General features: G+C 38.8%; 1 long non-coding RNA gene across 3 annotated transcripts in view; it reads left to right on the top strand.

The window, feature by feature from the left end:
* Window positions 1–15,905, top strand: part of LOC150064965 (uncharacterized) — a 66,510-nt gene that overhangs the window by 24,901 nt on the left and 25,704 nt on the right. For all 3 annotated transcript variants that reach the window (XR_016534866.1, XR_016534868.1, XR_016534867.1), the window contains one exon: window positions 14,017–14,214. This is a non-coding gene — a long non-coding RNA (uncharacterized LOC150064965). The remainder of the gene's footprint in view (window positions 1–14,016; window positions 14,215–15,905) is intronic.

The following is a 15,905-nucleotide window of genomic DNA, read 5'->3' as shown; positions in this document are numbered from 1 at the left end:
TTTACCATTTGTGCCATACCTCCAGTCTGGAATTTTGCTGCTTAAAAGTCTTGCAGTCTTTTCTGCCTGATCTGTCTTCAAATCATTATCCTCCAGGTCTCAATCCATACCTATGAGTATGAATATGAGCCATTGAGAAGTGGACTGTTTGTTTTCAATTAACATGTAAAACTGTATATATTTAAGCTGTACAATATGCTACTTTGATATATATATGTGCACATATAGATTGTAAAATAGCTAACTCAAACTATTTAATGTGTATTATCCCACATTTGTTTTTCAGGTTAGAACACATAAAATCTGATCTTTCGTAAATTTCATATAAGTGCTGCTTTCTTTTAATGACTTTTGTAGTTAAATTTCTTTAAAAAATATGTTAGACCCCGGCGTCCTTGGCAGGAAAGAGGAGTTGCATGTGCCGTTTCCGCATTTCCGGCGGGAGCAGAGGCTGGGGGGAGCTGTGTGACCCCCTGGGTATGTGAAATGCTATTGACGTTTTGGAATCCAGAGGTGCTGACATCCAGGGAGATCCGAGGGTCAGTGCCAAGTCAGATGCGGATTATCCACTCCTCGTCCTTTATTGTGGAGTCTATTCACTACCCACAGAGAAATTTCACCCAGACAAGAAACTGGAATTCCTGAAGGTCAAGGAACAATAGGGGAAGAAGAGGAAAAGAAAAAAACAAAAGAGGGGTGGAAGGGGTCAAATCAAACAGAAAAAGAAGATGGTACCACAAAAAGTTACTATTGCAAAAATTCCTAGAGCAAAGAAGAAATGTGTGACCAGAGTGTGTGGCCTTGCAACTTTTGAAATTGATCTTAAAGAAGCACAAAGAGTTTTTTTTTTGCTCAGAAATTCTCCTGCAGTGCCTCAGTCACAGGGGAGGAGGAAATCATCATTTAGGGGGACTTCATTGATGCAAACATCTATTTCATTCAGGAAAAGTGGCCTGAGGTGGATGATGACAGCATTGAGGACCTCGGAGAAGTAAAGAAGTGACTTTGCAGACACGTTTGTATTTAATGACCTGAACTGAGAGGACGTGGCCCAAGGGAGAGAGTGGCTATTTATCCCACAGTCAAGTGCAGAGTGCTCTCTCCTTGGAGTTTCACTGTTCTTTACAGGCTGTTTGACTTTTTGTTTTTGTTTTGTATTTCCAAAGTTTAATAAATAAGAGAGACTGTCATGCTTACGCATGGTTCAGAATGTAGTCAAATAAAAAATTTTAGTCACGTGGAAAAAAATGTTAGAGAGCCAGGTGCCAGTGGATCTTAGCTACTCAGGATGCTGAGATCTGAGGATCACAGTTCAAAGCCAGCCAGGCAGCAAAGTCCATGATACTCTTACCTCTAATTAACCACCAGAAAATTAGAAGTGAGTCTCACGGACTTTAGTGCTAGGCTGGCTTTGAACCGAGATTCTCAGATCTCAGCCTTCTGATTGTTAAGATTACAGGTGTGAACCATTGCACCTGGCTTGCCTATCAGATTTAAAACACATTTTTGTATAATTTTATGTATCTGTGTGTACCTTAACAAATTTATATAAATGCCATCATTAAAATACATAGTATCTACTACCTAAATATAAGTGTCTTAGCGATCTTTCCTGCCCTCGCCTGTCTTCTCCCTTTTTAAGGTGACTGAGCTATATTCCACATTGTGAATGGAATACTTGCATTTGACCAGTCCCTCTGATGGACATGGTATGGCTAGCTCAGAGTTCAGCTCCAGTCCAAGATGGTAGAAGTATTTCCCTTGCCTATGCCTCTGCTCTCCTCTTCTGGCTCCTTTATCAGACATACATTTGTATAGAGGCTCCCTCTTGTCAGTGCCCGTGTCCTCTCTGCTCTTTTTCTTTCCTCTTTCCTATTATAGTTCCACATTTGTACCTGTTTGAGACCTTAGTGAAGTGTCAGACTCTTGCTGACAGTTATTGTTCTGTCAGTGCTTGTTGGCTCACTGATGTGAATATAGAATAAAACTCTGCAGGAGGATATGGAAATACATTTTGATGGCCTGTCACTGGCTGCCTTGGTGCCATTACTGAGGTTGCAAGTCTGTAATCTATTCATGTGGAATAGGAAAAGGTCTCAGAGGCCAGGACTGTCTCATTCTGGCCTCTAGTGGCCAGTGCTATGTTTGCATTCAGGCTGGCTATGTTGGCAAAGCTGCCAACAGTGAGAGCCACTGTATAGCTGCAGCTGTCCAGGCCTTTGTCTAAAATACGGAACTCCATTGTCATTCTTCATTAGGAAGGTAAAATTGACTTTGTTATTATCTTTGGAAATTAAGTGCTTTTATTTTTTGTGTATGGGAACTGACTCAGATCGCTGCACTTGGTTATAGGTCAAGGGCTCCATCACTTGAGCCATGCTTCCAACCCTTAAGTAGTGCTACTGCTGCTGCTGCTGCTGCTGCTTCTTCTTCTTCTTCTTCTTCTTCTTCTTCTTCTTCTTCTTCTTCTTCTTCTTCTTCTTCTTCTTCCTCCTCCTCCTCCTCCTCCTCCTCCTCCTCCTCCTCCTCCTCCTCCTCCTCCTCCTCCTCTTCTTCTTCTTCTTCTTCTTCTTCTTCTTCTTCTTCTTCTTCTTCTTCTTCTTCTTCTTCTTTCTTTTTCCTTTCTCTTCCTCTTCCTTCTCCTTTCTTCCTCTTTCTCTTCCTCCTCCTCTTCTTTCTCCTCTTCCTATTTCTTTTCTCATTCCTCTTTTCTTCCTTCTTTCTTCTTCATCTTATTGTGTGGGTACAGTCTCTTAGGTCTTGTGTTCAAGATTAGCAGTCTGCCACTTGACCCACACCGCCACATCTGGCTTTTGGATAGATAATTTGAGATGAATTAAAGACTTTTCAGGCTGGCTTTGAACCACGATCTTTAGCCTCCTGAGTAGCTAGAATTACAGATGTGAGCCATCAGTGCCAAGGTTTTCAAGTGCCTTTTGTGGCAGTCCTGGGGCTTGAATTCAGGGCCTCATCACTGTCCTTGAGCTTTCCCAAGGCTAGAGCTCTATCACTTGAGCCACAGCACCACTTCTGGATTTTTCAGTGTATGTGGTACCAAGGAATTGAACCTGGGTCTTCGTGCCTGCTAGGCAGGCACTCTACCAATAATAGGTCAAGCTCCTGGCCTAAAAGTGCTTAAAAATATTGCTAGCCAGGTGCTACTCGAGAGGCTGAGATCAGAGGATCACAGAAACTTCTGTGAGATTTTTAGCTCCAACAAACCAGAAAAAAAGGCTGAAAGTGGAGGTATGGCTCCAGTGGCAAAAAAAGGCAAAAAAAGCCAAGCTAGACTGTGAAGTCTTGAGTTCAATACCAGCACATACAGAAATAATTTTATCAGCAAATACTAGGTTTTTCAAGGGAGTTTCAGGATGCCATTTCCACATATGCTTACATATCTTGATTACTCACTCCATCACTCTTTCCCATCCCTCTTGTGCATGTGCATGCGTGTGCCAGTCCTGGGACTTGAACTCAGAGACTGAGTACTGTGCCTGAGCGTTTGTGCTCAAGGCTCATGTTCTACCACTTGAGACACAGCTCTGCTTCTGGATTTTTGGTAGTTAATTTTAGATAAAAGTCCCATGGACTTCACTGCCCAGGCTGGCTTTGAACTGTGATCTTCAGATCTCAGCTTCTTTCCTCACTTTTAAAAACAGATGTAACTGGTCTTGTTCTATTTTCCTACAAAACTGTAAAGTACTTTGACAATATTCTCCCCCCCTCTCTCTCTTTCTCTCTCTCTCTCTCTCTGTGTCTACATACATATGTACATATAAAATCATGTGCTTATGCATGTCATTATCTTTTAAGTGTGCTTTTTAAAAAATGTAGGTATGGGAAGAAATGAAATGATACCTTCGCAACCACTCTGTTATCATTTGTAGTCTAATGTACGCTAAGCTAAACTTCTACCAAACTTGGGGAAACATTGTATCTTCTCTTGTGGAAGGGCATAGGGATGTTGATTGGTGGCAATTAACTACAAAAGCAAAGTTGATGAAAGCATGTCATTACTTAGCAGAAGCATTAGCAGTTGAAGTGCCTTAACTCTATCTGCAGAGTTTCTTTTGTGGCTTTTATTGTCGAGATGGTTAAGATTTTATTACTGGATCGTCTCTAAGCTTATCTTTGTTTCTCTTCTTTTTTATCTGAGACTGTGACTGGAGCTTGGTACCTGTTGCTTCCACAAATGGTCTGGTGCTCTACCAACTGAGCCACACCACCAACCCCTAAGCTTATCCTTTTTCATCACGTATTTGCAACTTTTAAAATTAGGTTGAAATAGGAAGCTATTCCTGCTATTTCTCACCTATCTGGTCTCTGTTATCTTCATCTCTCCTTGCTCCATATGCCAGTGTGCTATGTAGACTGACCAGCTGAAAGCAGAACCTGGTAATTCTGAAGGATGAGTGCCCTGAGACTTAAGTGCTAGGAGTAAATCAAGGCTGTTGGTCCTTCAAGGAACTGGTTTCCTTGTCTCGATGTGTTAATGCATTAGTCAGTCTTGGAGGCTGCTCCCTGAGGTCTGCCACCAGGGACAGATGACTAGGTGTTCCGTCCATGAGTGAAGCCATCGTGTGAATATGAATGACAGTGAGTTATGCATAAGGAAAGAATTTTCTTTATGTGCAACAAAAGGGTCAGAACTTTTATACATTGTACTTTTTATATAGTAGAGAAAAAGGAATGCAGTGTTTAACTGCATCTCATGCTACATCGTCTGTTTCTTTTATTTGTCCATTTTGGAAGCGTTATAGTTTGAAAGGGCCTTATGCTTGCTAGGGAGATAAGCTACCACTAGGTGAGAGGTGTAGGAAGGAGTTTCATGGTCTAATGCTAACCTTGGCAAAAATGTGATACTTTTTTGAAAAGAGGAGTTTGGGCCAGGCCCTGGTGGCTCAGGCCTGTATTCCTAGCTACTCAGGAGACTGAGTTGTGCAGATTGCAGCGCAAACCAGCCCAGGAAGGAAAGTCTATGAGACTCATATTCCCAATTAGTAACAGAAAAAGCCAGAAGAAACACTGTTGTGCAGGTGGTAGAGTGCTAACCTTGGGCAAAAGAAACTCAGGGCAGCTTTCAGGTCTGTAGTTCAAGTCCCAGAACAGGCAAAAAAAATTCTTTTTGGCAGTTTCAAAAACATGGGACTTCATTTGAAAATAAAGCACTTGGTCTTGCATGGGAAGCACTAGACCCTATGTGTGAAGCCCTGTGCTGCCAGAAATAGAAGAGGAAACAACGAATCTCCAAATAGAAGGGGTGATGAGAGTGGATTGGGTGAGGGGAACATTATTTGGGATAGTCACAGAGAGTGGGTATTACAGACTAGGACCAAAGTGGATTTAAAGAATGAGCAAGATGGGAGCAGGCATGTAAAATATTTTGCTGAAATTGTGAAATTGAGTTCCCTTGGATTGCTTTGGAATTGTTTCTCAGATTACTTGTTATGGTGGAATTGTGTCTCTGAATGAGATGTAGGGTCAGGGTCTGGAAAAGACACAATTGTATTGTTGCTAAACATAGCAACAGTATACAGGGTCCTGACCAAATGTGAGCTTCTTAGGTGTATTCCTGAATTGAAGTGAGGTTATGAATTTATCACATCTGCCTGATCTCCGGACTGCATGAGGTCATTGTGTAAGCAACAATAAGATAGGAAAGTGTGATTATTCCTTTCCAGTTACCCTAAAAACCACAGAGACTAGGCTGAAGTGAGGAGTACAGCTTTAGAGAGAAGGAGGCCTAGTGGCTCCCAGAAGAGACCTGTCCTATAGGATGTCTAAAATAAGGGGGTGTGAGTAGCCCTCAAAAATGTCTCATCTGCAAAGTAGATTTTAGCCCAATCCAAACTGGAGTAATCCGTTCAAGTGACAAGAAAGCCAATGACAGCACTCCTTTGACAAATTCGAGTCCCTCCCAAAGCCAGCAGACATGGCAGTGGCCTCTCCACGGTCAGTCAGAATCAGAGAACCACAATGTGGAGGAGGCTCCTTTCTGCCAGCCACTAGCAATACAAGTGGTCAGTACCCAAAAGAGAAAACTCTGAATAGCATCAATTTTATGCCTTTCAGATATCCCATTGCCTGCTCCAAATGGGCTTAAATATCTTCGGCTGTTTTTCTGTCTTATTGCGTTTCATGTGGACTCTGATTTATAGATGAACTGGGATAAGGGAGATGAAAGAAAAGAGAGCTCTGCTTTCTGGTGGTACATATGCTGTGTGTAACTGCATTGCATATGACTTATTGCAACAATGCATGATCTTTCCCTATTTCATTTGCTATCCCTTAGCTTTTTTCACTCAAGGCTGGTGCTCTACCACTTGAGCCATAGCTGCAGTGGTAATTGGAGATAAGAATGGTAGTTTTGGTGGTTGACTGGAGATAAAAGTCTCACAGACTTTCCTTCAGGGGCTGGTATTGAAAGGCGACTTCATATCTCAGTCTCCTGAGTAGTATTGTAGACCTGAGCCACTGGCACCTGGCTTGCACTCTTAAAAAATAAGTTACTTTATTTACGAAAACAACATACAGGACTATTCAGGCTTGCTCTTTTTTCCTTCTCTCATTAAATTATTTTTCATTATCTTTAAGTAGTTGTACAAAGTGGATGCCATTTAACAAAGAAGTTTATGAATAAAGTGCATCTTGATCAGTGTCACCCCTTCAACATTCTCACCCTTCTTCAACTCTCCCTTTGGCCTACTCTTCTTAATTTTGTGGTATATACAATTAATTCTTTTTCTTTTAAAAAAATGTAATGGTTATTTTTTTCCTTTTATTTGATTAATTTTATGTGGTACCAAAGAATTGAATCCAGTGCCTCATGCATGCTAAGCAAGTACTCTCTCACTAAACCACATTCCCGGCTGATACAGTGAATTTTTGACTACATTCTTCTCCTCCCTCCTTAATTTATCTATGTCTCTCCTCTGGGCCACACTCCCCTCTTCCATGTACTCATTTTCCAGTGCTGATTTTGTTGGACTCTTACTTATTAGTTTTCTTTTAATATTTATTTATTTAATTATCAGGGGTTATAGTTACATTTGTAAGGTAGTTGAGTACATTCCTTGTTGAACACTGTTATCCCGTCCCTTGTTTTTTTTTTCTCACATTTTCCCTTCGTACCCCCTTCCCAAGTTATAAAGTTCATTTCCAATCAGTAGAAACCTTGGGCTCTACTAGCAGAGATCTGCAATAGAGCAAAATCTTGATACATAAGACCATATAATGTGAAGCTAATTGAAAGGATCTCCAGGATATTGAAACAAAAGCCATATAATGAATGATTGTTGTCCTTAATGTACTATGTTGTCTCTCATCTCCTTTGCTGTCCCTTGGTTATCTCATATTGGTATAGTATCTCACTTTGTTATCTGATATATTGAATTTATTTGTATTTGGATATTTGAAATTTGATAGGGAAGGGGGGAAAACCAAGATGGGTGGGAGGTGTGGGGGGGGGAGGGAAATGGGTACCAAGACATGTGAAAGGGTATCAATGTATGTGAATTAATGCACCTTCTATCTGGCAAATATCATGTAACCCTTTTACTAATTACAATAAAAAAATAAAGTTCATTTCCAACATACTGTCTTGTGACTATCACTAAAGATTATGCTCCATGAACTCAGTTCATTTGTAAGCACGTGCATACCACCAACATGTTTACATACTGATTTATAGGTATCTTCTATTTACCACCAATGAAGAAAACTATACAACTTTTGTTTCTCTGGGTCTGGCTTTCTTTAATTAATATCATTTCTTCCAAGTCTTTCCATTCCCTTATGAATGATATAAGTTTTTCTAATGGGTAAGTAAAAATCCATTGTGTGTGTACACCACATTTTCTTAGTCCATTCATCCATTGAGAGACAATTGGGCTAATCCCATAGCTTGGCTTTGGTGAATATTGTTGCACTGAACATGGCTGTACTGGTGGATTTGTTGAAACCTCATTTATGATCTACTGGATAAATGCCAAGGAGTGGAATTGCTGGATTATAGGGCCCAACCTTTGCTTCTCAAGCCTTTCTGATTCCTGAAAGACACCTGTCTAGCTTTTTACTTTCACTCTGCTTCCTTATTTTTAATGATATCTGTTCATGAAACTCACTCATTACTCTTATGGAAGTATTGATCATAATAGGTGAATATTATTGCACGAGTAATCCTTTTCTTTTTGCCAGTCCTGGGCTTGAGCTCAGGGCCTGAGCACTTTCCTTGGACTTTCTCAAAGCTAGAGCTCTACCACTTGAGCCTCAGCACCATTTTCGGCTTTTTTTCTATATATGTGGTACTGAGGAATGGAACCCGGGTCTTCGTGCATGCTAGGCAAGCACGCTACCACTGGGCCAAACTCCCGGCCCCACGAGTAATCCTTTTTTTCTCTTGTCATGTGTCCACTGTACAAAATTGGCACATCCTAGGTATACGAAAGAAATACTTCTTACAGTGTCTGCTATTGCCTAAGAAACACAGATTTGCATATTTCCCTACTTTTGCACCAGGTGCTTGCACTGGCTGCCTAAGTGTGATTTCACTTCTACAGAATTGTAAGTTCCTATGAGCAGCAGACAAAGCAGTGTTTGAAATGTGTGGATTACAGCTGGGAAGAAAATGTCTATCTGGTGTTATGTTTGCTCTTACATTGTGTCATTTTTATACATGTCTTTTTTATTCAAGGATTTATTAATATTGATTTTTACATCATATTTCAAATGACATATTTAACAAACAAATATTCAAGAAGGGAATCTCTATAAACAATCACTGGCACTTAGATTTTAGAATATAATTAAAATTAGGCTGAGGGTTTGTATGCTGTATATACAGATGTCTTTTACATCATCATGTGAATTAGTGCATTGCTGCTGCTTATTTATTGGCTCTTCTGTTCCCCTCACAAATTTACTTGCTGCTATGGGATTGCTTGAATAATGAGATATTAGCTGCGCCTCTGTGGTACTAGTATGCTGGGGGGGGGGCAACAAAGCCATAGCCATAACCTTTAGGTTATTTACTTCTCTGAATTTTGGGAGGCTCTGTCTCTGTTCCATCCTGCAGATGAAGGGAGTATCTTCTGCTGGTAGAAGGGAAGCCTTTAGTTGGGCTCTAGTGCTCTGGTCTATACATGAAAAGCAGGGTACTCAGTAACCGAGGTGGGGAAGTCATGCTGGAAAAGGTGAGGTTTTGCCTTTTGGTGAAGGAGCACTAGTGTGTAGTGAGGGGAGGTACTGGAGCTTGAACTTAGGGCCTGGGGTTTGTGTCTTCGGTATTTTTGTTTGACTGACATTCTACCACTTAAGCTGCAGCTCAGCTTAAGATTTTTTTGCTGGTTACTTGAAGCATTTCACTGACTTTCCTGCTCCAGCTGCCTTTGAACTGTAAACCTCAGATCTGAGTAGTTCTAATTACAGGCATTCACCACCAGTGCCCAGCTAGAATGAACACTATTTTGAATGGAAGAAATGAGAGGCCCTGAATTCAAGCTTAAGTATATACAAATAAAATTAACGTTAAATAAAGTAAGCTAAAATAAGCCCTCTCGCAACCAGTTATTTTTATTTTATTTTATTTTATTTTATTTTGTGCTGTTTTTATGGCTTAAACTCAGAGGGCTCTGGTGTTATTCCTGAGCATCTTTGCTCAAGGCTAGTGCTCTACCACTTGAGCCTTACAGCTCCATTTCTGAATCTTTGGTGGTTAATGAGAAATCAGTCAAATGAACTTTCTTACGGGCTGACTTTGAACTGTGATCCTCAGATCTCAGCCTCTTGAGTGGGTAGGGTTGCAGGTGTGAGCCACCAGCACCTGGATAGAAAGCTGAATTTATTGGTATTGTAGAGGTGATATACAGAGAGGATACTGTTAAATATGACAGATAAGTAGTACATTTCCTTTTGGACAATGTTACCCCTTCCTTTGCTCTCTCTCTCGGTTTTTACCTCCCATCCCACCTGCAAATTGTGCAGTTCATTTTCAACATAGTGTCCAGTGAGTAGCATAGCTTCATTTATCATTTTACTCTTTGTCCCACCGTGTTTGTATCCCTTCCTTTATCCTTCCAAAGACAGATAATGAACGAACAACACAAAAGGAAAAGAAAAGAAAAACAGCAACCAAGGGGGAAAAAAGCTCGTGTTTCTATTTCCTGGAATTCATTTGATAAATATTATATGATCAGATTCATACACATAGCTATTGTGCCTTTGTGAACCTCTCCTAAGAATATCCTCCTTGGGTCTCATTCTGCATGAATGCTTAGAGACCTGTATAATTTATCATGTCCTAGTGTATTTTTTTAAATTTTATTATCCAGAGTAGATTTATAGCCACATTCTAGTTATTGTGAATGAGTGAAACCGCACCACCTATGTTTCTTTGGGTCTGGCTTACTTTGCTTAATATAATATTTTTCAGTCTTTCCATTTTTTATGAATGATGCAGTATCATTCTGATGGATAAGGAGAATTGTGTGCATGTATACATGCACATACATATATACATATAAGTAACAGCTGGCATTGACAAGTGGACACGTTACATATATATACAAATACACACACACACACACACACACACACACATTTTCTTGATTCATTTGCCCACTAATGGGCCTCTGGGTTGATTCTATATCTTGACTACAGTAAACAATGCTGCAGCGAATATGATTATGCTGGTAGATGTAGTGTGGCCTTGTTTGAGTTCTGTTGGATAAATGCCTAGGAGTAGAATAACTGTGTCATAGAGAAGCTCTGTGTTTAGTCATTTGAGGATCCTCAATACTGCTTTCTGAGTGGTTGAACAAGTTTACAAGTATGGTAGGGTTTCCTTTTGGCAACATCTCCACCGGGATTTATTACTGTTAGTTTTCTTGATAATGGCTATTCTAACTGGGGTGAGGTAGAATCTCAGTGTTTTGATTTGGAGGGTTTTCTTTTTCTGGTCCTGGGGCTTGAACTCAGGGCCCGAATACCGTCCTTGGGCTTTCTTAAGGCTCTACCACTTGAGCACATCTCTGGTTTTTTCTTTGAATGTGGTACCAAGGAATCAAACATGGGTCTTTATGTATGCTAGGCAAGCACTCTACCACTAGGCCAGGCTCCCAGCCCACCAGGTTTTTGGTGTTGTTTTTGTTTTTGTTTTTATGGCCAGAGATGTTGAACGTTTCTTCATGTGTCTATTAATCATTCCTACTACTTCTGAGACATCTCTCTTTAAGTCTTTAGCCTATTTATCAATTGGGTTGTTGTTTCTTTGAGGGTTTAATTTGGGGGTTTCAGTTTTTGAGCTCTTTAGTATATTTTAGATGTATATCTGGTAAAAAGTCTCCTGTAGCCTTTCTATGTATCTTGCTAGCTATGTCCTTTGCTGTGCAGAACTCAGTCAATTTGATGCCGTTCCATCTATCAGTTTTTCTTTGCTTTGTTGTGATTCCTGGATTTTCACTTTGGAAGTTTTAACCTATGCCTAGTGTTTCTCCTACCCTTTCCTGTAATAATTTCAAGACCTAGTGCATTGCCTACCATTTCCTGTAATAGTTTCATGGTATCTGACTTTACCTTGATATCATTGGTCCATTTGGAATTGATTTTGCTGCAGGGTGATATATATATATATATGCATATATATATATATATATATATGGATTTAGTTTTCTGCATGCACATAGCCAATTTTGCTAGCACCATTTGAAGAAGAGGTAGGTGGTCTTTCTTCCACTTTACATTTTTTTGGGTTCCTTTGTCAAGTATTAGGTGGCTATAGGTCTGTGAGTTTATTTTGAGGTCTTCTATTCTGAACCACTATCCCTCAGGCCCAATCTTTTGCCAATATCAGGCTGTTTTTATATTGCTATGGCTTTGTAGGAGAGTGTGAAATTTGGTATTGATATTCCTCCAATGCTGTTCTTCGTGCTAAGGACTGTTTTTGCTACTTGGGAGTCTTTTATTATTCCATATCAGTTTTTGCATTACTTTGCATATTTCTCTGAAGAAGGTTGTTTTGATTTTGATGGATATTGCTTTGAATTTGTAAATAGCTTTGGTCAGTATTGCCATTTTTATGGTCTTAATTCTTCCAGGAGCATGGAAGATTTTTCCATTTCCTTAAAGCGGCTTCAAATTCTTTTTTTAAAGATTTTTAAAGTTTTCAAATCTTTGGCTAAGTTAATTCCTAAGTATTTTATTTGGGGGAGGGAAGGACTATTACAAATGCGTTGTGGAAAGCTAATTTTTTTGCCAGTTGTGGGCTTGAGCTCAGGGCCTGAGCACTGTCCTTGGACTTTCTCAAGGCTAGAGCTCTACCACTTGAGCCTCAGAACCACTTGTGGCTTTTTTTTCTATGTATGTGGTACCGAGGAATTGAACCCAGGTCTTTGTGCATGCTAGGCAAGCATTCTACCACTAAGACAAACTCTCGGCCCCGGGAAAGCTAATTTTTGATCGTGTCTACTAAAACCTTCCCAATGAGGTCTGGTCCCAAAATGCATTTTATGAATTGAGATTTTACATTTCTTTGTAACACAGTTTTCATTTCCTCAGCAGTCTGCTTTGAAAACAAAGCGAGGGTTTGTCCATAGCTTCAATGTTTCACTGACTTCATTATCATTATAAATGCCAGAAGGACTTTCTTCAATGATTGCAATTCAAACATAGATAATGAATGCTTTGGAAGTACTATAACAAATTGGATAATCACAATGATTTAATAGAAGCCAAGCTAATTAACAGTAGGTAGAAAAACCTGCTAATTAATTGTAATTTTCTTTATAAAACCATACTCATTTAAATAAATTATGAATGTGTCCCCCATAAAACACCTATTCTGTGTATATTTAAAATTCTAACTAATATAGTGATGTTCCTTTAACAATATTTTTGCTATCATGTATTGAAATGTAGTTCACAAAACAAAAATACACCTTTGCAAAGGATACAGTTTGATGAATCCTGACAGCTGTACTTATGAAACTACCATCGTAGTCAAGATATAGAATATTTCTAGCACCTCCAAAACAACTTTGTGTTCTTTGCAGCCTATTTCTCCATCCACCTGGACCTCAGAAGGCTCTTTTTTCTGTTTATTAATTAGCATTGCATATACATGGAATCATAATAGTATGTACTCTTTTGTATCTAGCTTTTTTTTCACTGAAATGATTGTTTTGAAATTATCCTTGTTGTTACATTTCTTAGTCATTCATTCCTTTTCGTTGCTGAGTAGTATTCCATAGTAGAGCCATACTACATTTTGTGTTTTCATTCATCTAGTGATAGACTTCTTGGATTATTTCAAATTCTTGGCTGTTAAAATACTGCAATGAATATCTTGCATTAGTTTTCTGTGGACATTTTTTAAAGAATTTATTAACGTTGATTTTTACATCATATTTTAAATGACAAGTTTAACATACAAGTGTTCAAGGAGGGAATGTCTATTTACAATCACTGGGACTTAGTATTTAGAACTTAATCACAATTAGGCTAAGGGTTTATATGTCATAGGAACATATCAATTTATGAAATAAAATATTATGTCTATAGAGTCATAGGTTTTTATGTCTATATAGTTATGTTTGTATTTCCATTACCATGTCCATAGCTTTGGGTATGCAGTTATTGAGTCCTTGCTCTTGTACTCTTTGGATTTAATAGCCACATATTAAGGATACCATGCACCTTTTGCTTCTTAGGTCTTGACTTGTCTCACTCACCATGATTTGCTCTAGATTCATCCACTTCCCTGCGAATGCCATTATTTTATCTTGTCTGTTGGCTATGTAGAATTCCATTGTGTATATATACCACATTTTCTGTATCCATTCATCTGCAGTAGGGCATCTGGATTGTTTCCATCGCCTGGCTATTGTTAATAGTGCAGAGATGAACATAGATGAGCAGGTGTCTGTGGACATTTTTTAAAATCTTGGGTAAATGTGTACTTAGAATGTTGGGTTGTATCCTACATACATAAATTTCCATTTAAATTTTTTTTGTTGCTTATAGGGCTTGAGCTCAGTGCCTGTGTGCTGTCTCTGAACTTTCTGGCCAAGGTTAGCACTCTGTCACCTTGGGCTGAGCCCTAGTTCTGGATTGAAGGTAAGAGGTTCATGGACTTTCCTGACTAGACTGGCTTCCAACTAAAATTCCAAGATCTCAGCCTCTTGAGCACCTAAGACTACAGATGTGACCCCCAGCACCCAGGTAAAACTTCAGTATTTTTCCAAATAATTTTCAAGAACTGTTGTGTAATTTTATATCCCTATTATCAGTGTATTAGACTGCAATATTCATTCTAATACTCTATACATCGATTTATTTTTGTTTATTCTGATGAGTAGTGATCTCATTATGTATTTATTTGTATTTTCTGATTATTAATGATTTCTACTTTTTATACGCTTCCTGGTCACTTGTATATCTTCTTTCAAAAATGTTTCTTGTACCTTTCAGAAATGTCCTCCTTACATTGGAAGAAATCTTTCCATGTTCTGAAAACAAGTCTTTTGTCTTTTGTATATGCTGCAAATATTTTCTCTCAAGACTAAAGTCTATTATTTAATTTTACCTATATATAAGCTGTGTGTTTTGTATCTTCTCTAATGACTAGCATGTATAGGTATTAGAGCATGAATTCAATATTTTATGCTTTAGTTTGGCTTGATTTCTGGGCTATCCTCCTACCAGTAGAGACATACCTGAACCCCAACATTTTACTGGTTGTGTTAGAGATAGATCTTGACTGGCTTCAAGTGTGATCTTACAGCTCTCACTTTCTCCTTTAGCTAGGATTACAATGTGAGCCACCAGTGTTTGGCTTCTTAACTTTTATATTTTACCTAGCTTTATTTGTTCTGAATGACTTTTTTTTTCAAAACAAAGAAAAGCTATATTTCATCACCTTAAGTTTTCAGAGATGATACAGGTTTACAATTCAAATTCTCACACCCTGAAAGATGTCTCAAGTAATTCATCACTCAAATCAAGAAATACAATAATCTGGAATTCACCACATCTGAAGATATAATACCAGCTGATGTAATTGATGCTCACTGAGGACACAATATGAAACAGAGATATACAAACAGCTCTTGTGAGACAGGGGATAAAACTGATCCAATAGGGTATGAACACGTGTGTGAAGAGTAACAGTGAAGTTTCTTCCATAACCAATATAAGCCAGCTCAGTGTAAGATAATATTTTAACATGTTTATAGCAAGATGCTGAGGATTCCTGTCAGTAGTCTCTAACTAGGTAAATGTTAAAAGGTAGATATACAGTTTTTAGAAACTTTGAAATTTGTGTCTTTGCCCAGATGGCTGTCAGGCCTATTAAGGTGATAGCTGGGTGCCAATGATTCACACTTGTAATTCTAGCTACTCAAGAGGCTGAGATCTGAGGATCATGGTTCAAAGCCGGCTCAGGCAGGGCAATCTTTGAGACACTTATTTATAATTAACCACCAGAAAAGCCAGAAATGAAGCTGTGGCTCAAGTGATAGCCCTAGCCTTTAGCAAAAAAGTTCAGAGATAGCACTCAGGGCCCTGAGTTCAAGGCCCTAGGGCCAGCATGAAAAAAGGTAAGATGATAAGAACCACCAGTTGAGGCATCAAACTCCAATCAAGCCCACATCAACAAAAAAAAAGAAAGAAAGAAAAGAAAGAAAAAATAGAAGATATGGACAATTCCAAGTTCTAACACTCTATAATTAACCAATTAACATTGGTATCTAAAAGAAATGACCACATAGTTTACTGGGATTCCATACTAACCATTAGAGGAGGTAGTAATGTTAAGTTGGAATTTAAAACACCAGGTCAGTTATTAGAACTGTAAACAATTCTAAATCATTGTACTGAAAAATGTAGTGAAAAGAAATTAGAATTCATATAAA

This window comes from Megascapheus bottae, chromosome 3, assembly GCF_031878675.1.
Source record: "Megascapheus bottae isolate mThoBot1 chromosome 3, mThoBot2.hap1, whole genome shotgun sequence".
In the NCBI taxonomy this organism is placed as follows: Eukaryota; Metazoa; Chordata; class Mammalia; order Rodentia; family Geomyidae; genus Megascapheus; species Megascapheus bottae.
The sequence above is the reverse complement of the archived record's forward strand: the minus strand, read 5'-3'. Positions and strand labels throughout refer to the sequence as shown.